Raw genomic sequence first — 22467 nt, 5'->3', positions numbered from 1 at the left:
TAATTTACAGCTAGGTAAGCAAACCCCATGGCAGGCACAGGAACCTATCAATTGCTAGCTAAACAGCAATAACAGTTATAAATTTGATCTAGCACATTCCAGTCAAATCTGTCAAACCCTTCAAGTGCCATGTTGGGCATCAAAAAGGACTGTCATGGTTTAATCCCAGCTGGCAACTAAGCCCACATGGCCATTCACTCACTCCCACCCGTGGGATGGGGGAGGGAATAGGAAGGATGAAAGTAAGAAAACTTGTGGGTTGAGACAGAGACAGTTTAATAGGGAAAGCAAAAGTCCCATGTGCAAACAAATCAAATCAAGAAATCACTTATTCTCATTGTCAGGCAGCCAATGTTCAGCCATCTCCAGGAGAGCAGGGCTCCATCATGTGTAACAGTGACTTGGGAAGACAAACGTCATCACTTCGAACATCTCTCCTTTCCTTCTTCTTCTCCCTGTTTTTTATGCTGAGCCTGACATCACATGGTATGGGATATCCATGGTCAGTTGAGGTCAGGTGTCCTGGCTGTATCCTCTCCCAACTCCTTGTGCGCTTTCAGCCCCCTTGCTGGCAGGGTGATGTGAGGAGGCAGAAGGGGCCCTGATGCTGTGTAAGCCCTGCTCAGCAATGGAGAAAACATCCCTGTATTATAAACACAGTTTCCAGCACAAATCTAAGGCACAGCCCCATACTAGCTACTACAAAGAAAATTAACTTTACCCCAGCCAAAATCAGCACAGTGAATACTTTTGGCCACTGGCAATGAGTGGGATTTGGCAAGAGTTTTCTGTAAGGCTTGCAAGTTCATCTGGGGATGATGGATGACTTTCAGCAGCAAAGATTTTCCAACAAATGGCATTCCAAAACAGAGTCTTACAAAGTACTCATAGCTAATGTCAATAATTCTCTCTTTGCCAGTTTAAATATCCTTCTGAGTCTCTCACACCCTCATTGGTACAGTACACTGGCAAAATTAGCAAGCTAATGTCACCACTCCTTGTAGATAAACACATGTGTAAAGTGTCAGGCATAAGGAGGAGATTACAGAACACATATTTCTAAGTACCACTTATGAATACAACACATGTAGCTCATGGAAATGTTGACATCATCTAAAGAGGAAAGCAAGACTTGCAACCACAATGGATTATATCATCAGCCAAACTGGAGAGTAGTCATTCTTTACAGCTGGAATAGTCTGTGTCTGCCCTGGACCTTCTATTATTCTGAGGAAAAATAAATCACTAAATAAGGATAAACATCATGACTTGGAAAGTTTCACAAAACATATGCAACATACACATCTTGAATCCAAGTGTTTTACAGGTTGGCGCATTTAATAATCTTGTGCTTACTTGAGAAAAATATGTCACAAAGCATAGAAAAGAGGGTGAAGAGTATGGATGCAAACACAGATGATTTCCAGAGTGCACACCACTGTGGATGGGGGTATGAGCTAGTGAGGTTGCTGCAGGGACACACAGAGGCTTCCCGGGATTAGAAGCCCCCAGAGGTGGTGCTGCTCAAGGCAGAGCACCCCTGCCCCAGAGAGCTTATAGTCAAATAATTCAGGCAATACAGAGAAGCTGGAAAACAAAAACTATAAAATCAGAAATACGTGTGCCTGCTCTTGTTGCAGGCATCTGCACACCTTCCTGCCCCTTTCCATTCTCTAACAGTAATAAAAGCTTATGTGCCAACTATGACTCCAGGGTGTTTTCACCAGTTACTGCTGCAGCAGGTGTGGCTTTTGCAGAAATGGCTGAAGAATGAGAGAGCCTTACGAATGAGCCCATTGGGTGTTATTTTAAAAAGCAAAGATGATGTCCATGCAAGCTAATAACCAGGAACACGGTGCAGGCTTGTGACAGCTAGGAGGCAAGACTGCTGCTTGGTAGACCTAAGCTTGGAGTAATTGGAAGGCATTAAGAGAGGAGGAATAAACAAGATTGAGTACTTGGAGCAACAGGCATGACTAGGGCTGGATTTCTGTGTATATCAAGAGATACCATGTGTTTAAGAGCAAGAAAGACCAGAAAGGAAGAGGTGCAAGAGACTATAGATGTTTAGATGAGAGATTTCCTTGTTTTGCTACCAAAAGGAAGGTGGATTTGGCCAGTTTCTTGGAGGGACAAAATGGCAGGTTAATATAATAGGTCTAAGGTCACAGGAACGGTAATAGTGTTGGTCAGTGTAACAAAGAACAGGAGACAAAGCAGAGTCAGAGTACAGAAGGAAGTAGAAGAGCTCAGTTTTGGCCATGCTGAAGAGAAAGCATTTTCAAAACAGATGACAGGCAGATAAGAAATGTGTCAATGATTTAAGGAAATATACCAGGAATGGAAAAGTAAATTTGCAATAGTCTAGCAGAAAAATATTTCAAACAGTGCTGTCTGCAATCTTTTTCCTCAAGGCAAAAAGGCTATTTTTGCCTAAAGCTGTTAACAAGATGAGGCGCTTGTCACAGAGGGGAATGTAGAAAGCAAGAGGTCAGGAAGGACTACTGCTTCATGGGAAAAGGGTAAAGGATGCAACCTTTGTAGGGATTAGGAGAGCTGATCCAAGGCTTGCTAATGGTAGAGGAGGAAAAAAGCCAACCAGCTGTTTTGCCGTGTGTCTTTGCAGCTGAATCAGGCTGAAGTGACAGAGAAGGAAAGGCATCCACAAGACTGGTAGCAGTTGTACAAGTTGCATCTGGGTAGGTGACTGGATGGGCAAGACAAATATCAGGAAAGGATGTGTATGGAAGTTGCAAGAGTCGGTGATGCTCTTCTAAGTTTTGTCTTCAGTATGTTGAAAGGACCTGAAAGGAAATGTGGAAAGGCCAAGGTCTGAATCTGAATGTCTGGCAGAGAGGAAGAGCGGATGCATCAGGGAAGAGAGTGAGAGGAGAAGGTAGCAGGAAGGTAAAGTAACAGCCAAAGTGACTGAGTAGAATGAGTTGAGAATACATGATGGGATCACAAAATGGCCAGTATTGCAGCTTGTGTTGGCACCTGTACCCTACACTATCTTAAGCCCAGCACAAGTGCAACACTACTGTAAAAAACTCGTGGTGTGAGGGATTTAAATAGGTCTAGATAACAGCAACAAGAACATTTGAGACAAAAGGGATTTAGTTACTCAGAGCTCTGGCAGCACTATTACACAAGATTTTGAGTACAACTGAAGTCAGTAAAATCGTTTGGGTTCTTCTGCAAGATGCTCAGTACCTTGACACTTCAGACCCTAAATTAAAGTCCACAGACAGGATTATTGTACATTTCTCAGCTTCACTCAGGAGCTTGCAGGTCTGGCAACCAATTTGCTGTTTCTTGGACAGCATCAGACAGGAAACAGTGGCACAAACCCATGATTCCTCTTTCTAAGCTTTCTGTTCCAGACTTTTCCTTCTACCAATTTGTACTTTCTGTAAGATGATCACTACTTATGCAGCTAATATTGAAGACCTCTTCAAAAGTAGTAGACAGCCTCTTCCCTTACTAGACACTGAACAGTCCTGGAAGTATCTTGTTTTTCTTACCTCATATTGTGTTAGAACTTGAAATTTTCCAATTAATTGTTTCTGCCTAATTTTTAGCAGACAAAGAAGAAAATTACCTGGTACTTCTGAGGTCAGAAGTTAACTAGAGGTAACTAGTTCTTTTTTACCAGACAGAACAGTACAATTTCTTCTGTAAATATGCTACTTAAAACCCAAATGAACCACATCAAAAAGCTGACTATTTTTTTAGAGCAAAGTACACTTTGCATCCACTTCATTTCAAATGTTCTACTGGCTAGCAATGGAACAATATTTTCACAGAAAAAAAATGGGTATTTGGACTCACAATCAAAATCTTATCAAATGTCACAGGTGGTTCAGGCCAAGTGTTTGTATTTACTGTGCTTTCAGATCAGTAGGAGATAAATAATTTCTCCTGGCTTTTATACCCAAGCCATACTTTTCTTCCTAACATAGATGTTCACAGATGAGAACACAGGTGAAATGTTCTCATAAAAATGGAAGGGGCAGCACACAGCTGGCATGACAGCAACTTACCCTTTTTACCCTTTAACTTAGAGGCATACTGAAAACACATTTTGACTCAAATAATATGACAGATGTAGTCAGAAATGTTTAATATGGAGAAAATTTGGGCTGGTGCAAAGACATATTTTTGAGCTTATACCTATATTTAACCTTGTCTAAATACAGACCTCTGTGTTTAGTAATTATCCATGCATTTCCCAAAGGTTTCCAGTCCTTTTATAAAATTGTAAACATCAGTTTGCAGAAACAAACTCCTGCTTACACTGTAGGTACAGCCAACATAACTTTGGGTTTCGTTTGGGACATCTCACCTATGAAATGCTCTATATCTCCTGCAGGACCCAATACAAAAACCCCACACATGAAAGTTCCCTCCTCTCTTGTAATCTGCATAAAACATTTCCTCATCACTTAGCACTTAGAGAAAACTTTTTTTTTTTTTTTTTTTTGCATCCCTGGGCATATAGAGCTACATCAGTCTTTTTAAGAACAACTATATGATTTGGAAGCCCAAACCACACTAAAAAAAAAAAGGCAGGTGAAGACACAGTTTATCTGTCACTGAGCCACACTTGACCTGTCTTTATCTTGCCCTTCAAAATAGTACAATGGGTGAGAGTGGCAGGGCACCATGTTTCATGTTGTATTTTCAGTTGCAGCTATTTGTTGCTTCTCAGCAAGGCTAGCAGTGCTGCAGGTGGAATGGTTTGCAGTATGGGGGTGAAGTGGTCAAACGTGTAGTGAATGGATTCACACGTGCAGTTTCTGATGCTTAAGCCTTCATGTGAGTGACCAGTTTCCCTGCAACCAGTATACTTATCAAATATATAGAAATCTATTTTTTTTTGCCACGATTATTTATAACTAGGCCAAAACTTAGAGAAGAAAAGCCAGTTTAAACTCTGGCTTCTCACAGCTTTATAGAAAATGCTTTGCTGTTGATGTGACATATACAGTTAACGGAAAATCAACACAGAGAAACTGATGAGCATGTGAGAAGTATTAACATGGTAAATTATGTATCTAAAATTACTATGGGTTTTATAAGATGTTTCCTCCAGAAAAATAAACTATCACATAAGAAAAGGTTAATTGACAAAGCATGACTGAATAAGATGTGATTTCCACATGTGAAATTTGATATTTTACAAATATACTGATGGAAACTATCACTACTATTTGATATGCATCCAGGAATGATGCTACAGAAGTTCTGCCTACTTCTGGTTTTGGTTAGCAAAATTTAGTTTTGCCTATAGGCAATATATATTTCAAAGTATGTCAATTATACTTAAGACACATTAATGCATTTTTAGAGTAATTTCTGTGTCAGTGAAATTATTGCCTGCTCTCCCCTCCCCACCCCCCATTGCTGTCACATAGAACTATAACCACATGGAAAAGTAATATTAGGAAACACATTAAAGATGATTTATCAGCTAGAAATAGGAAAGAGAGCCAAGAGCAGGTGATGAACTCTTCAGAACCACTGCATTAAGCTGAGACAGAAAAGGCTGCTCCGTTATGTCAACTGACCTGAAATATATAATCAATTTGGAGCAAGTTCCATTCTCATTCACTCTAGCCTAATTACATATTATTTAAATAGCATTACTCCGGATTTCTACTTACACAAGCGATCATTACAATTTGGCTTTTATTTGGCCCCTCGGAAAACACGTTAAAAGAGCCTTGTAGAAACCATGCAGGAATGCACTGCTCGCTCTCTTTCAGAGGTAAGGTCTTAATTTACATCCTTCACTGTTTGCAAGTGGAGCAATGTGCTGTTTACCAGAGTTGCTCACTCAAACAGGTAGGATTTAGAGGTGAAAGGTAAAATAATAAAATTCCTAGACCTCCTCAAACTTAAAAATCAGCTCAAGGATCAGTAAATGTGCTGTAGAAGTTGCTCAGGGCTGCTTTAATATGCTCAAAGAAAAGACGCTGCTTAACAAGTAGTCTGCCAAATCCTGTATCAGCTGCAGTTTTCAGATAGAAGTAAACCACAGTCCCATGTCGAGCACATTATGGTATCTAATCTGGCAGTCACAATAGGTGACTGATGCAAGATTCTCTCCCAGTAGAAAAAGTATTTGACTCAGGAGGTTACTTAGCAACATTTAGACAGAGAGCTAAAATGACAATAGGATGGAAGTTTAATAAGGGAATACAAGTGGTCCAGAGTTCAAGACTGACCACAATAACAAGAGGAAGTGTAAATGGTATCTTTCCACATAGCCGAGACTCCCATAGGGGATTTACTAATAAGGAGGATAGCCCAAATCTCCTCTTTGGACTCCAGCTGAATTTTGTCAGAAATGGCTGTGATGGGAACCTGCAACACCGCCTTCAGCCCAAATATCCTGGAGAGTCACTTCCATCATCCTTTTCATCTACTTTCAGGTCATCCCTGAAGTCAGTGAAAGAGGCAACCTGTGTTCACCATGCACCATGGCAAAATACTATATCTCTAATAAATTATCCTTTCCTGGGAATCCAGTGGTTAGGCTTATCCAAGTCCTCAACCTATCACTTTCCTTGTCTTTCACCTGTAGCTCAGCAATACATGCAAATGTTCGCTCACATGGTGATTAACCCTGGGAAAGGAGACAGTATCAAAGATAATATATTTTAATAATTCCTTTAGTCAGAAAGGAAACCCACGGATTCCTCTGCTACATTCTGTGGCAAATCTGACAAGCAAAGCATTCTCTTCATGCTCTAGTATTCATTGGCTCATTCTGATCTCAGTTACAGGGATGTCACAAGACTAGAATACCATTACAATGAATTATTTAACAAGGAGAAAAAACCCACAAATCTGGTCTTTCACAGACTCTTTTGCACTGTAGGTTGTGCTGAACTGCAATAGCTTACATTGCTTAATGGTCATTCATCTTTTTGGTAGAAAAATACAAAATGGCCTCCCAAAAGGTAACAAAGCATCACATAAAGAAAAGATTATCCAAAGGCTACAAGAAATAAATGAACCTACTTTCAGGGTTAAGACTTGGTGTTAGAAAGTACAGAGCTGGTGAGGAATGCATGTTTCCTACTCAGCAACCAAATATTACATGCAAACTTTTAAATGAGCCTTCAAGTACAATGGTGTAAATAGTCAGTCAAAAAAACTGCTTTGATTACTTCATGTGTTTGAACAATCACACTGAATAAATCCCTTTCGCTTGAATAAGCAGCCAATCATTTTTCTGAGGTAAATATAAGCAGAACTTGAACTCAAAGGAGCTGTATGTGGTAATCAGCACATTACTCAGTGTAATGAGAAAATCATCTCTGTTTTCTAGAAGCATTAGATGATTGCATGATAGTGGTATTATACTTTATCAGCACTAATACATCATCTGTGTAGGTGTACTCAGGAACACAAAAGTTGTTCCCGCAAAAACATGGGCAGTGCCTGGCATTCCAGGGCTGTTTACGCTCCCAAAATATCTCAGAAGTCAATTTGCCACTCTCATTTTTCCGATGATGCAATTATTTATCTCACATGACTAGGTCTATAGAGAGGTCCCCAAAGAGGAGAGGCGGTCATGTGCCCGCAGAGCACAGGACCAGCTCCCCACAACAGCGCCCTCGCCACGACTTCGCTGAGCTGCTGGACAAGCCTGGACTGAAAAGGTCTGGTTTACCTAGGGGACCGACTCCTCCTCCTCCCCATTTTTATACTACTGTGGGGTTAATAGCTATGTCGTGTGGGGTCAGGGAAGACATCTGTGTCTCAGATAATATGCTTACGGTGATTACCACACATAATTGACTGACCTTCCCTCATTCTTTTCCTGCTGCAGGCCATGGCTGATAGGGTGAGATGCTCCAGAGGAGTTTATTTTCCATCACACACTATTGTGCTGCTGAGCAAATATTTTAGCAAGCGTTGAATGAATCACCTTTCAGACTTTGGGTTTGACAGTTAAATATGAAGGCTGTGACCAATCTAATAATATTAGATTTTAAATCAGCTTTGGGAGAAAACATGGGAAAATCCTACTTAAAATCCATTTATAGATACCTAATAAAATCCTGGTTTAAGTGCTGAAGTCAACGTAAATTTTTTGAGAATTCCTGTTCTTTCTTTTGCCCTCTCTGCAGGCTTCGTCTTCCCACCTCACTTGGAACATTTTGAGCTGTTGAGTGGATTTGTCTCAAAAAGTATTGCAAACCTGGGTGTAATAAGTAAATAAATATTTGTGCACTGCAGGAACCAAGCTTCAAGGTAGGAAATGCTGAGGTCTAATTTAAGACCCTTCCTTCAAGAGAGAACATTAGAAACCCTTTCTAGTTCATGGTGTTGTGCTATAGAAATATGACTGTGTTGGACTATGCTGCATAAACATGTATTTAATTTTATAGTTGACAAGAAATAAGAAAAGCCCTCTCACCATTCAACAGCAAAGCAGTATTTTTCTGACTTTATTTAAAAAAAAAAGCAAAATTAGTTTTTATTTCCAATATGCACTTACTAAAGAAATGGAATAAATGTAAGGGGAGATTTAAAAAAAAAACCAAACAACCAAAAACCAAAAAACCAAAACTGCCAAATGAAAGCTTCATTTGAAACACTAAGATTTTAACTTTCTAAAACTGTTTTACTCTCTTTTATCTATCTAGCAATTAGTCTATCAATCCAGACATAATGTACGCCCATAGGAAACAACTGGGTTTTTTATATATATATATGTCCCAGGTTAGATAGTGAGTGATTAAAGCTTTGTACCAGGAATATTCATCTCTCTTAGGGAAACCAGTCGATACATAGAGATGTCTGTACACACACACATGCACACCTACTTTCTCCCTCCTTTTAAAACCCTTTTGTCACATGGAAAATAATCTTTACCACGCACCACCAGTGAGTCTTTATGGTCTATCCTCAGAATTTCAAACTGCAGCAATTTCACTGGGAATTAATGGGCGGAATGATATGATACATTGAACAAATACATCTGTTCTTATTCCTGTGGCTGAAAGCTAACATTTGCACAAATGAATGTTCCAGCACTACAGCCAAAAAGTCTTTCCAACCCCAGTAGTTCCTCCACTTTAATTTGTCCAACAACATAATCTACATTCCTAGCTGCCATTTACAGAAATCCATTTGGAACTGCCATCATCTTTCAAACATTTAATATAATTCATCCTCCCTCAAACTGTAGCAACTGCTTAACAAGGAAAAACATACATATTCTAAACGTATGGGTGATCTTTAGACAAATCTCAGCATCACTTCATAATTATATACTACAAGTTTTAATTAACTAAAGCTCTGAAAATCATAATGCCTTATTAAAATGCAATTAATCCTTTGATTAAAAAACAAAAAGCACAAGTATTTACAACAAAAACACAAGTAGAATAATTACAAATATCATGTACCCATTTCTTTTATTTGGGTGTCACTTATGATGTCTCACGTTCCCTTCATTAATTCAAATACACACATTATCTCAAATCCACAGCAGACTGAGTGACAGTGGCCACCAAACACACAGCACTATATCCTATTGATTTCTGCAAATCCTGAACAATGCCATTTGCATGCTTGTTTCTGTAATAATAAAGATATGCCATTCAGAATTAAAGCACCGGCCAGACTAGTGGCAACTAATTGTGTTGTGTGTAATGAGTGCAATTTCAATTTGATATAACCCTCAGCTTTTCTTACAGCACTCGCTAAGTACTTTCAAGTCTTTGTGGGGAAATAATTGATTTTTTTGTGCTGTGGGCACAAGAAAATTATTATGATCTTTTGAATAATGCCAAAGAAAGGACCATGAATGATTTAAATTGGTATATGAAGAAGGCTTCACTGTGGATTGCAGTTTGACTGACATCCTACTAATGTAGTATCTAGATTAGCAATTTTTAAGGAGGCAGCTAATATAAAACTGGTAAAATGGAAAACATTGCTAACAGGGATTTTGTATTTGTTATTCAGTGAGGAATAACAATATGGGGATTTAAGGCACGTCAGACAAACACTATACTATTACATAATTGCCCTCGCTCTTTTCTTTTATGGCACATGTATTGAAGGGTATGTTTCAATTGATAAATTACACATTTAAAATATGTAGATACAATGGTACAGTACTAGGTTATCACAGCAGCTAAAGTCCATTGGATATGTCGGTCTGTAACCACCACGTACAAAACCTTTTGTTTTGCCTGATTGTGACAGGAAGGTTAGTAAACTTCCAAAAATTACTCTACCAAATAATTGAGATAATTGCCTTTCCTTTCAAAGGGAGGAAATCGTTTTCCTAAACTGCTGCCCACACCAGAGCACCATCCTGCCTATTTTATCCCCTCACCTTAAGTTTTATTTAAGAACGAAAAGTCAGAAACAGGTCTCAGCCATCTAAAGCAGCACCCCAAGCCCAATTTACCCAAATTGCCTCTTGTACATACCTAATTTTAGATTGTTTCAATCTGAAATCAAACTCCCTCTCTCCTTTCTCTTTCTTCTCAACTGACAAATACATTTTATGTAGTAAAAGTGGTGAATAAATAAGGACATTATCCACATTCCACCTTAAAATGCATACCTTCCAAATCTTATTCTTCAGAGGAGGGAATGTTGTTAATTTAGTTGGTCATAACTAAATAGTTTCTAATCTGGAGCAGGAGTCTGCTGAGAATATTGGACAGTTTAAAGGTTAATCACCATCGCCTGGTTACACAAGTGAGGCAGAACTAATTCCTCCAAAGGCAAATGGCTTGCAGTTTTATCAGCAGTGCAGATTAGAAGTGTTAATATACAGAATAGAATGGATGCTCAAGGGCCAGTTTTCCCTTATCGGCAAACTTTGCAACAGAACTCAGCTACTGCACAACCTCTGCACTTTCTATAATAAGGCCCCTCATTTTGCCTCTCGAGCAGAACTATCAAACAATCCTCCCCAAACCACTGCCACCAAAATCAGGGTATTACAGACCACAGCTAATTGGAAGATCACTATAATGAAGTAAAAGATAAAATACTTTGGCTGCTGGCCTAAAATGTGGATCAGCACAACATAGGAAGCTATCTGGCTATGTCACATTCTGAGAGATTTACATAAACAATAAACTCAAACCAACAGCCCCCAAAAATACATCTTTGTTTACAGTAAATGCAACCTAAAGCACGGGTTATAAAAACTGGGGGGATTTACATATTCAGTGTTATTGTTAATAGAGAAGACTGCTGCCACTCTACCAGATCTATGTAACTTTATGTGTTTATTTTAAGTGTATGCTGTATAAGGAAGAAAAGAAAGGCAGGATATGTAAATACAGATTGTAAAATATTTACATATTTATGTTGCCTGATGCTATGATAGAATATATTTGTTACTGCAGCACATCACAGCACACAGATTCTTACTTGACTTTTCCAAGGCTGTTATATGCTGCAGGTGTTTTCCATAAGAAAAAAAGAAAGGAAAGGGGAAGATCCATAAGTGTCACATGCTATTTCCCAAATAAAACAAGCTAACAGAAAATCCTACCTAAAAAGATAAGAAAAAGAAAAGGTACTCTGTGTCAATGTATCAAGGAGAAAAATGGACAATTCTGCTCAACAAATAAGAATAGTCAGTTCTGAGAAAAGTCATATAAAATATTACAGCATTCATCTTTGTGTGAAAAACCTCGGGGTAATGAGCATACATTTTACAAACCCTGAGCCTGAGTGTGCTCCTGACGAAAACGTGGGGACTTCTGCCACCAACAGCAGCGGGCTCTGAATAGGCTCTGTAAGTTCTCTTGGAGCTCTGGTAAAATTATCCAGGTTGTACTCTCTGCACATCTCTTGAGTTACAAGCATACTAAACTTTTCTCCCATCCATCCTGTTTCTTCACCCCACCTGGGCTCCAGCTGAGGAAAGCACTTCATTTCGGGACACCAAGCACCTAAGTCCCATTTATGTCTAAGTTCAGTTCAAAAGGGGGAAGCAGAACATTATGAATTGAATTGTTTTCCTAAATTAAAGGCCTGTTAATTTTAATCTGGGATGTGTAGCACTTTACCAACCACAGAAAAACTGATTCCTTTTAAGATTGCCACAGAGGAAGAAGTTTTTTTTTAATAGAGAAACAACCTTTCTTTGGCCATGAGCCTCAAGAGAATATGTAACGCTGTCATGCTTTGCCCAGGGAAGCAGCAGAAGGAACATGGAAAAGATGTAGAAAATAGACCACTCAGTCTTAAAGATTACCTACTATAATAAATATGTTCAAAACTGTAATTGGAGAACTACAAAACCTTGCTAGCCAGCAACAGAAAACATCACCTCTTACATACACGTGTACATTTTTATGTTCTTTAAGAATAATTTCTTTACTTACAGGAAAGTTATATCTCAAGCATGTTAGGTGTAACACAGGTAGAATGCCTTTTAAGAAGGACTTGTGGTTGGGCAAACAGTGTCTATCACTTAATATTTCGGAATATAAAAATACACCTATCTAGACTCACAGTCAGTCATCACTGATTGTTATCAGAGCAAAGATACTCTCAAATCCTCACAGATCAAAACATAAAAGTGCCTTATTTTCGTCATACCCTATTGGCATCTCTCCCCCATTCCAAAAGTTTGGGTAAACTTACTTGAGTTTTACAGTGTCACCTGAGAGCCTACAGTTCTGCAGAGACTATAAGATGCCTAGCTCCACTGGTTGAGGAGCCATCTATCAGAGTCAAAGTTGACACATTCCTGATCCCTCAAGGTACATCAGTTCATCTTTGCTGACACAGAATCACATGAAAAGGGAGATGATTTCCATAGCAAGTTAATAACTACCTAAACAGGAAACCACAGTAAAAAATTCTTTTCGAGTGTGTCTTTTCTTTTCTTGCAGTGTAGACATTGCTGGTTGTTCATAAAACACCCCTTCACAAATAAACCATATAGCTGAAGTTTGGCTCCTAGTCTCATGGTGTAACGATGTGGGTGCATTGCAGAGATCTAATCATGAGATGAAATTGAATACAGCTTCATCACCAAGTAGATTAGATAAAAACTTTCACAGCTACTGCCATGGGCATAGACAGAAACCATTAAGGACTCTAAAGGACTTGCAGATTGAGAGTGATGATACTAAAAGCTCGAAAAATTTCATTATAAATGAAAACCAAAGACTAGCACTGACAATCCCTTTCCCTCATGTGGGTCTCACCCCTCAGACAATTTTACCAGCTACAGGGAGGGTCCAGCACTGTCTTACCAGTTGGTTCAAAAATTTGTCCAACACGTTTGACACTTCATTCAGGTAACAAAGACATTTACCATCACTCCAAAAAAATCACTCTACTGCTCCCAGAAGTTAAGATTATAGAGCTCATCCTGACTGAAACAATCATATTAAAATTTCTCATTGGTAAAATAGCCAGTAGTGTAATCAGATGATGTCAGTGAGGACTCATGAGTTTTCAAGAACCAGGAGCAATCTGTCAATCAAGTGAGACACACCAAACCTACTAATAGGTAACAGGACATCTCCCGCCCTACAAAATCCATGCATACACTCAGAGAAAAAACCCTCACAACATGTTAGAAAAAACATATAGATGTCTGAGAAGCACTCGATTGTGGTTGCCTTAGAGTACTCGTCTCTCATCAAACACAATGAAACCAACACAAATTGCTAAACTCAGGACTTTGATTTCTCATGGAGCTTTTCAAAAAAGCTTTCCTTTTCCTGTCTTTTCAATATGAGGGATAAAATCAAAGACAACACAGAAGAAAAGCACAGGCACCAGTATCTTCTTTCTCCTCATCTGTGTTTGTGGATAACGTTGCCTTATTTGTGGGTAGTGTTGTTGATCATCAAGCTCTAACATAGCTCTGGAGGGAATAATCATGTCCTGGCAGAAGGCTGTCCAAAATGACCCATTAGAGTTCCAACTACGGGAGTCTTGGAGGCCGATGATTTGAATCTCATGATTCAGAACTGCAGGAGATATGGCTCATTTCAGTAGTCACAGAAAATATTCACTCTCTCTAGTCATGTAGGTTCTTATACAAGCCTAGTGACCAGAATACTCAAGTGCTTTTGTTGTTTGCAAGCAGTTAGGCCCAGGAAGATTTGTTGTATGTATCTTTGCATTTGGTTCATTTTGCATATTCACCAAATACGAAGAAATGTAAATGAGTGGCATGATCTCAGAAAGTTAATCTATATAATTATAAACAATGGATAAATTTCACTAGGGAAAAAAATAGAAAAGGAAATGTTTGAAAAATTGAGGAAGACAGACTATCTCTTGTAGTCTGGTCTAAGAGCAATCTAGCTGGAATTTGCCACTGAATGGATCTATCATTTCATGCCTGCCTACTCCTTGGCAAGGCTGAAAAATGTCCATGGGCTTCTGTCAGTTAATCTCCTCTTATTCAGAACTGCATCATCATCCAAAGGTAATCACCTATTTCTGTGCCTCTAGTACCCTCCCTGAACAGTTTAAGTGTCTCTTCACTGAGCCCACAGGCTACTCTTTTATCAACAGTTTATTAGTGTCCTACCCTGCCTTTTTTTTTTTCCGTCTGAGATCACAACGCCTGCACAGAGATTTATAAGAAAACATGGCAATATTTTGGACATATCCTCACTTCTCCTCATATAACTGTAAATCACCAGATATGTTCTAGACCTATGGTATCAATGAAGATACAGGGATAATACTATCTTTGAATCCCTAATGACATTAATCACTTTTCACCACAAAATACAGATGCCTGACTCCCATTTGACATCAGTTAGTACATACTATAAGTTTGCATATCCTCAAGGGGAGACTGGGCAAGGCCACAGAACAGAAAATGTATACAGGGTTTTTAAATCATTTGGAACTACATCCATTTCAGGAAATTTTTCAGCCATGAATAGCTGAAAGCTGGGAGAATACTTAAGGGGAGGCATCAGATATGCAAGGCAGTTCTCTACTCTTCCCTGCATACCCACTTATGGCTATTGCTGGAGCCAGGATATTGGACTACACTGACCTTTGTTCTGAACCAGTATGCCTCTTATGTTCTTATTATGTTCTTATGTTAAGCAGGAAAAGAATTTAGCCTCTGGATAACACCCGGTTGTGCCTGAATTCAGCAGCAAAATTCCTTTTCTCTTCATTGTTTCAGATTTGAGAAATTAATTAAAAAAAAAAAAGTGTGCACACCAATATATGAAGTTGTGCTGGCACAGACATAGAAGATTAATTTTTCTATAATTAAGAACCTCACAGGACTTTTTTTATCTACATGGGTAGGGATTTTTTTCACCCTGAAAAACATGTGAGCCAACAAGCTCCCAACTCCAGTAAAATTCACCATGATGAAGGTACTTTAAACAGGTCTCTGCACCATCAACAGCAAGAATTTCTGAATCTGAAGTCTCACGAGATTTTAAGAAGAAAAGTTCTGTTTATAGCCTTGCAAACTTACCAGAAAATGTATGGCTTCTTAGGTCTTGAGATCCAGACTCTGGACTCATCCAGACATCTGCAATTTTGTTGCAATTCATACAGTGGTATTGCTGGTTTATAATGTTCCTTTGAATTATGTAATTTTATAATTACATGATTTTAATGCTGCCTATTCAGATGGAGCTTCAGCCCCCTTCATCACTGAAATCCTTTGGAAAAGCATAATGAGTTTTGGAAATACTTTCAATCTCTCAGTGATTATCAAATTTGATTTTCTCACTGCCTACAACAAATTCTCTTCCACAGATTCTACATGGAAAGATAAGAATTTAGGTATTTCTGGAAGTCAAGGTGTGGTGGTTTGTCCCTGGCTGGACACCAGGTACCCACCAAAGGTGCTCTATCACTCCCTTCTTCAACTGGACAGAGGAGAGAAAATACGATAAAGGGTTCATGAGTTATTAATTTCATTTATTACTAACAAAATCAGAGCAAGATAATGAAACGTAAAATAAATCTTAAAAACACCTTCCCATCACCCTTCCCTTATTCCTAAGTTCTACCTCCTCCCCCCAAGGAGATGGGGAATAGAGGTTATGGTCAGTCCATCACAGGTTGTTTCTGACACTGTTCAGAGAGAGGAGTCCTTCCCCTGCTCCACTGTGGAGACAGTTCTCCATGAACTGCTGCAATATGGGTCACTTTTCCACTGTTGGTGCAGTCCTTCAGGCACAGGTGCTTCAGCATGGGTCCCCCACAGGGCCACAGGTCCTACCAGGAAAACCTGCTCCAGTGTGGGCTCCTCTCCCCATGGGTCAGCAGGTCCCTGCCAGGACCCTACTCCATTATGGGCCTCCCACAGGCTCACAGCCTCCTTTGGGCATCCACCTGCTCCAGCGTGGGTTTCCTCCATGGGCTGCACATGGATGTCTGTATCCCCATGGTCCTCCATGGGCTGCAGGGCACAGCTGTCTCACCATGGTCTTCACCACAGGCTGCAGCTCTGGTGCCTGGAGCACCTCCTCCCCCTCCTTCTCCACTGACCTTGGTGTCTGCAGAGTTGTTCACATATTCTCACTCTGCTCTTCTCTGGCTGCAGTTTTTATCTGTGCAATAACTTTTTTCCTTCTTAAAAATTTTATCACAGAGGTGTTACTATCACTCCTAATTGGCTCAGCCCTGGCCAGGAGTGGGTCTGTCCTGGAGCCATCTCTCATTGACTCTGCTGGACATGGAGGAAGCTTCTGGCAGCTTCTCACAGAAGCCACCTCTGTATCCTCCACACTACCAAAACCTGGCCACACAAACCCAATACACAAGGTCTAAATAAGCACTGTGAATAAAAACTGGGCTATGTTGAAGACAATAAGAATTTGCATTCGGGGGTCAGAATGCCTTACAGCAGGTTTTAAAAAGATACAGGAAAAGTGCAACAGGAACCGCACAAACCTTATTTGCAAGACAGGGAATTCTGGGTTGTATGTTAAAATGGACATGCAGACATTGATTTTTACCAGAAACATATCAGGAATTTTATTTCCTCCACATATCACAGTTTGAAGCTGGAAAGCAATCTTGCATAGTTTCTAATTTAGGTGGAACTATACAAGCTAAAGTGAAATCAGACAAAATCATAAGTAACAGCAGCAAAACAGAAGAGTCTTAATTCTAAGTGGTTCTGGTCTTGGCATAAGAATAAGGAAATTAGAACATGATGAATATTAATATTTATATTGCCTGTGCATCAAGAGGTAAAACATCTCAGAAAAGCTACCTCTGCTGTGTATATCCACCTTTTATTCTTTGAAGTTTTGTTATACAAACAGTAGTTAGATAAATATACACATGGAGCTCAAAAAGCTACAGTATTTCACAATGTCACATCTAGTGAGGGATTCTTTTGATTTTTTTTTCCAGACCTGTTCATGTGCACAATTTCCTTATGCCTCATTTACTACAAAAATATCGGTCGATGAACAATGAATAACTAGACATATTTCATTGTATAACTGAGAGTGAACTGTCTTTTTAGGTTTGTCTTTGTTTCCCAAGCCCATGCATCTTAACTTTCATAATGCCTGTTTACATCAATAAAGTCAATTTATTTACTGAATTGTATTTGAGTAATTATTTATTCATACTTCAATCATTAGAAAGCCAGAAATTTACTATAGTCAAGAAATTTACTATAGTAAATTTGTGAAAAAAGTTTCACAGAAACTTCAAATGTATGAATGTGTTCTGCTCTGATTTCAAGACGTCTAATTTTGAGCACGTGGGTAGGATTGCTCTTCTATTCTAGATGCTACCTAGAGCACCTTCTGAACTGGAGGCGTAAATACATGAGGTGGTGATGGAGATTGTTTCAGTTTTTGCAAGTCTACAATGTCTGTCACCTCCTCCACGACAGGCTTAATATAAATGTAAAGTTTATATGAACAAATTTAAATGATTTATAGAAAACCCAAAGACAAAACACACATGTACAAAAAGTATAATTCAGAACAGATAATTTTTATGTTTTTAGAAAGTAATACAATGTTAAAACAAGTCCATATCCAGTTATTTTATTCTTGTTAAGGTCATCCCATTAAACAACCCCCCAAAGAGAATTATCAATATTGTCTAGCACTATAAACTAACAAAATTAATCAGAATGGGAATAAGCGTTTCGCATGGCAGAGAAAATAGAGTGATACCAAATGTTGGCTGCTGTTATTGACCAAGTCAGCAGGTAAAGCCTACTTGTGGGTTAAATGTCTGGATGCAGGTAGCATTTACATTGAAGACAGATGATTTTACTGTTGCAATCATAGCCATTTCTTGGAAAAATATAACAAAAATGAGCAGGTCATTCACCAGGGATTGCTGGTGAATGTCACTAAGGTACTACTTGGAGCAATATTTTGTTTTCTTTGCAGAAGTTCTCTCAGACATTGTAAAAGTACCTGCCCCATGTTTGATATCCAGTAAGTAACAGGGAAATTTAGAGTTTCTTGAAGGACTTCTCACGCCCAGTACCATTTCCATTCTGGTTGAAAGAGTGGAATACTTTACCTGGCAAATGCATAACAACTCACTTGTGGAACTTCATGTAGGTGAGGTACAGTTAGATGCTATAGAAGGGAATGAGAAGTATGATTTGGCTTGCTGTTTGTCAATAAAGATGAGCCCTTCGTTATTTGTGTTGGCAGCCTGGCTGTATGGTTAGGTTTTAAGCTAGTGGAAAACTTGGAAAGAGCAAAGGAAAGCTGAACATCTTTACAATCATTCCTGGCCTTAAAATAGCAGTTCCTGTCCTTAGCTCTGTGAGGCAAGTTCTTCTCCCTAGCACAAACTTCATTACTATTCTGTATACCTTCATCATCCCCAATTCCAAGCAGTCTACGTAGTCAGAAACCAAAATTGTTGCAGTATGACAGGTCTGCAAAACAGTTTGTCTCACTGGGATCTGTGTTGACCACCAACCGCTTTCTTGATGGCATTTAAGGTTGTTGACTTAAAGCCGTGCTGGCAATTTATCAGTGGGGGGGTGGAGTGGGAGGTACCTTTCTGTCCCTGTTAACGAGACAGGATATAGTGTGCTCGATAACATGTGAAAGGGTAACTTGGTGCTGCCTGTGTTGCTTCTTATCAACACGGTGACTGCATCCACCCTAAGAGCCCTAAGTGGCATTCTGCTTGTGAAGAAGTTGTCTCCCTCCTGTTTAAATGGAGCAGTGGTAAATTAGTGAGGATGCTTAACCTGAAGGAGGATATGAGATTCAGAATGTGGAGTCAAAAATTCTTGCCCTCTAGAGCAGATGCCCAGAGCCAATAAAAGCCACAAAGAAAATCAAAGATACATTTTTCAGAGGTTTTAGAGTTCTCATATTATGAGGGGTTTTAAAATTCCAGCCAAGACCAAAATGCCCAAATATGTTTTAGGTTTGGACCACCAAAATTAAAAAGAGAAAGTAAATTTTACTTTCAGTTAGTTAAGAGGCTTAATTAAAAATAAATTTTTAATTTTTACTTCATTCTACAGTACTTAAGACAATATTTAAAGACATTCAAAAGAGAAAGGGTTGGAAAGAGGAAAGTGAAAAGACTGTATTCACAAAGACATCAAAACAAGGTATTTTGACAATGCCAGGAAATCTTAATTAATTTTTTTTTCAAGTTCTAAGTAACCGACTTGATTTCACACAGCATTTTGATTTTCACTAATTGCATTTACTTTAGTCACACAATACAAAGACTGGACAGAAGGATGGACCAATGCATACATATCAAGTTAATTATTGTTTTATTTTAACCTATTCTATCAGCAGCTCACCTCCAGGTAAAACTGTGTTGTGCAGAAATACTCAGTGGAAGAAAGTATGCCATAGAAAGTGGGAGGAGGGAAGTGGAAAAATAGCCTTATGATGAAACAGATGGAATGAAAACATTTGGCAAACATCAGTGGTGAGCTATTTTTTGATATAGCTGTTTAGGTTTCTCTAGTATGAAAAGCCAAATGGCTAATATCTACTTGTGCACATTGAAATTAACATATACGCATCAAAAAAGCATTGCACTGAGGTTTTTAACTGAAAAAAGAATCTAACTAAAGCTAGCACTGTCAAACTATGAGAGGTCCATCATCCTGCTGTCCCCATCCAAACATGTGCACTTCACCCTTCCCTCCTTGCCATTTCTCTTTCTAGTTTTCTCCGCATAGCACAAGCACACTGGAAGGGCTGGGGGTTCTCTCAGTGGCTGGGACCAGAGCTTTTCCACCAGCACACCTAATAACTACAAGCTATTCAGTATATGAAAGAACCACCATAGGAGGACAGATAGTGGGAAAAGAAAAACAAATCTGACCTGGGAACTCTACATTATTTCCATGGAAGTCTTCTTTCTGCCTGGTATCAGACATTGGGAGTGAGAGCTGTGGTGACTTCTTTGACACCAGGAAGTATTCTTGAACTGCTGAGAACAGAAATAAAAAGCCAGTTATAATAAAGAGATTTGTAGATATAAAATATTAAAATCAAACATCTATCACAAGAATATGGGGGAAACCATCAGGAAGGGGGAAAGGTAGAGAAATTAGAGGGAGGTAAAGGAAACTACAGTAATGTGTCACTGTGTTTGGCATCTCTATGCTTTGACTAGCACAGCATAATTAAAGGATATTAAAGGCCTTTATGTTTCTATCACAGCAGTGCAAAATTTAAAACAATAAACTGCTTTTTCATAACACCAAACTACCTTCCTCACTCTCCTCATTCCCACCTCTGAAATTCTGCTTGAGTTCATCTTCACCTTGACCTTGCTTCTGCTGAAATCCTTGTTCACGTCTTAATCACTTCACATCTTGAATACTGAAATTCCTTCAATGGCCTGTCTAAATCCCAACTCTCTCTAAATGTCAAGAGGTCCAGAATGGTGCAGTCAGATTGTTTGCTTGCTCCATGCATGGATAAACAATATGATAGAAGATGTGTTTATGTAGTAAAATTGAGAAGCTGCAATAGAAGAGTGAGTTGTTTGTATATAGAACAGGAATGGCAGACAACAGACATAGAGCAGCTAGAAATTGGCTAATATTCTCAGACACTACTGTGACACACACCAACAATAAAATATTTGTTTACTACAATATAAATAGCACCAAGATGAAGAAACCCGGAAATCTCAGGCTTCTCTAATTTTGCAGACAACAAACATCTACTGAGTGCCTTTGCCTCCCACAACATTTGCCTCCCAAAACAGTAGCACACATTTGGTATCAAAATAGGCTCCAAGATCTTCAAAAACACAGTGCAACCACCATATAGGAAAAGACTTTTTCTCTTTGCAGTCAAGGAGACAGCCAGCTCTTCAGGCTTGCTTGTTCAGCCAAAAGCTACCACTCGGCATTTTGCTAACTATGAAAAACAAGTGTAAAGAAATTGCTTGCTACCAGAAGCTAGAGCAGACGTGTCTTATGTCAGATCAGGCTGTTTCACAGTCATGTAGGATCTTAAAAATCAGCTGCTTCAGACAGATTTATTATATAAGTTTTCTTGCTTTTCTGGGAATTTTCTTAGTTGTTCTGCACTAAAAGAAAGAAATGAAGTATACAGTTGTTAAGAAAGTTCAGATGCCTGTAGCCTTGCTTGAATCTGAGGAAACACTGTGGATACCTGACTTCTCTGGAATCAGGGAAAATAGCTGTCTAATATTGTCTTGAATACCTGAAGTAGAATAGGTTTTTATCCCGTATTTATCATTATACACCCAGCAGCAAAACTGCTATGAGGCAAGCATGACACCAGCCTTCTTTTCTTAAGTCATCCTGGCTTTTAAAATGCCTTTGATAGAACCTGCAAGTAACATTAACTAAAAACCCTGAGATTAGTTCAAGTGGTTAGAGCATGGTGCTTACAGCACCAAAGTTGTGGGTTTTGATCCCTGTATGGGCCATTCACTGGAGTTGGACTCAATGATCCTTGTGGATCCCTTCCTACTCAAAAGGTTTTGTGATCACTGGGCATGACACTCTAAGGTGTGGAATATCTTGACTACATTAAGAAAAAATGCCAAAAGTGATAATTTAACCCATGAATGCAAAAGATGCCTCATCCACTGTTTTTGTATACTCTAGAATCATATTCAGTTTTGTAAGAAAATATTTTCCTCACCTGAATGGCAAATAAAAGTCTTCAAAGTAACAAATCCCTCCCTGGTAAAGTAAAACATGTCAAGAATGCTTACAAAACAATGAATCAAAACAGCATATTAAAATAAAATATTTCATTTCAGTTTTGATAATTTATTTTTTTTTCTGTATTATTGGTTCAAATCAGTGAAGAAAAGTTTATTTTGAGTCAAGAAGCAGAAAATTTCCAAGGCAAAAGTTCCAAGAAAATAGTTCTAGGAAGTAGTTTCAGGTTCAAAAATAACTGAAATCAACCTCTTGCTGAAAAAAAAATCACCAGCTTCCACCTCTGCTTTTCAGTTTGCTTGAAAAGAATCTCAACCAGCTGTAGCTATTTC

General features: G+C 38.9%; 1 long non-coding RNA gene across 1 annotated transcript; it reads right to left on the bottom strand.

Moving 5' to 3' along the window:
• Positions 1 to 18497: 18497 nt before the first annotated feature.
• On the bottom strand, positions 18498 to 20840 carry LOC113946423. Its single transcript, XR_003527424.1, has 3 exons — positions 20722 to 20840; positions 20308 to 20415; positions 18498 to 18572 (listed from the first exon to the last, which is right to left on the bottom strand). It is a non-coding gene; the product is annotated as an uncharacterized LOC113946423 (long non-coding RNA).
• Positions 20841 to 22467: the final 1627 nt, after the last annotated feature.

Source organism: Corapipo altera, unplaced genomic scaffold, assembly GCF_003945725.1.
Source record: "Corapipo altera isolate COAL_440 unplaced genomic scaffold, ASM394572v1 48b, whole genome shotgun sequence".
Classification (NCBI taxonomy): Eukaryota; Metazoa; Chordata; class Aves; order Passeriformes; family Pipridae; genus Corapipo; species Corapipo altera.
This window is presented reverse-complemented; position numbering and strand designations above follow the sequence as displayed.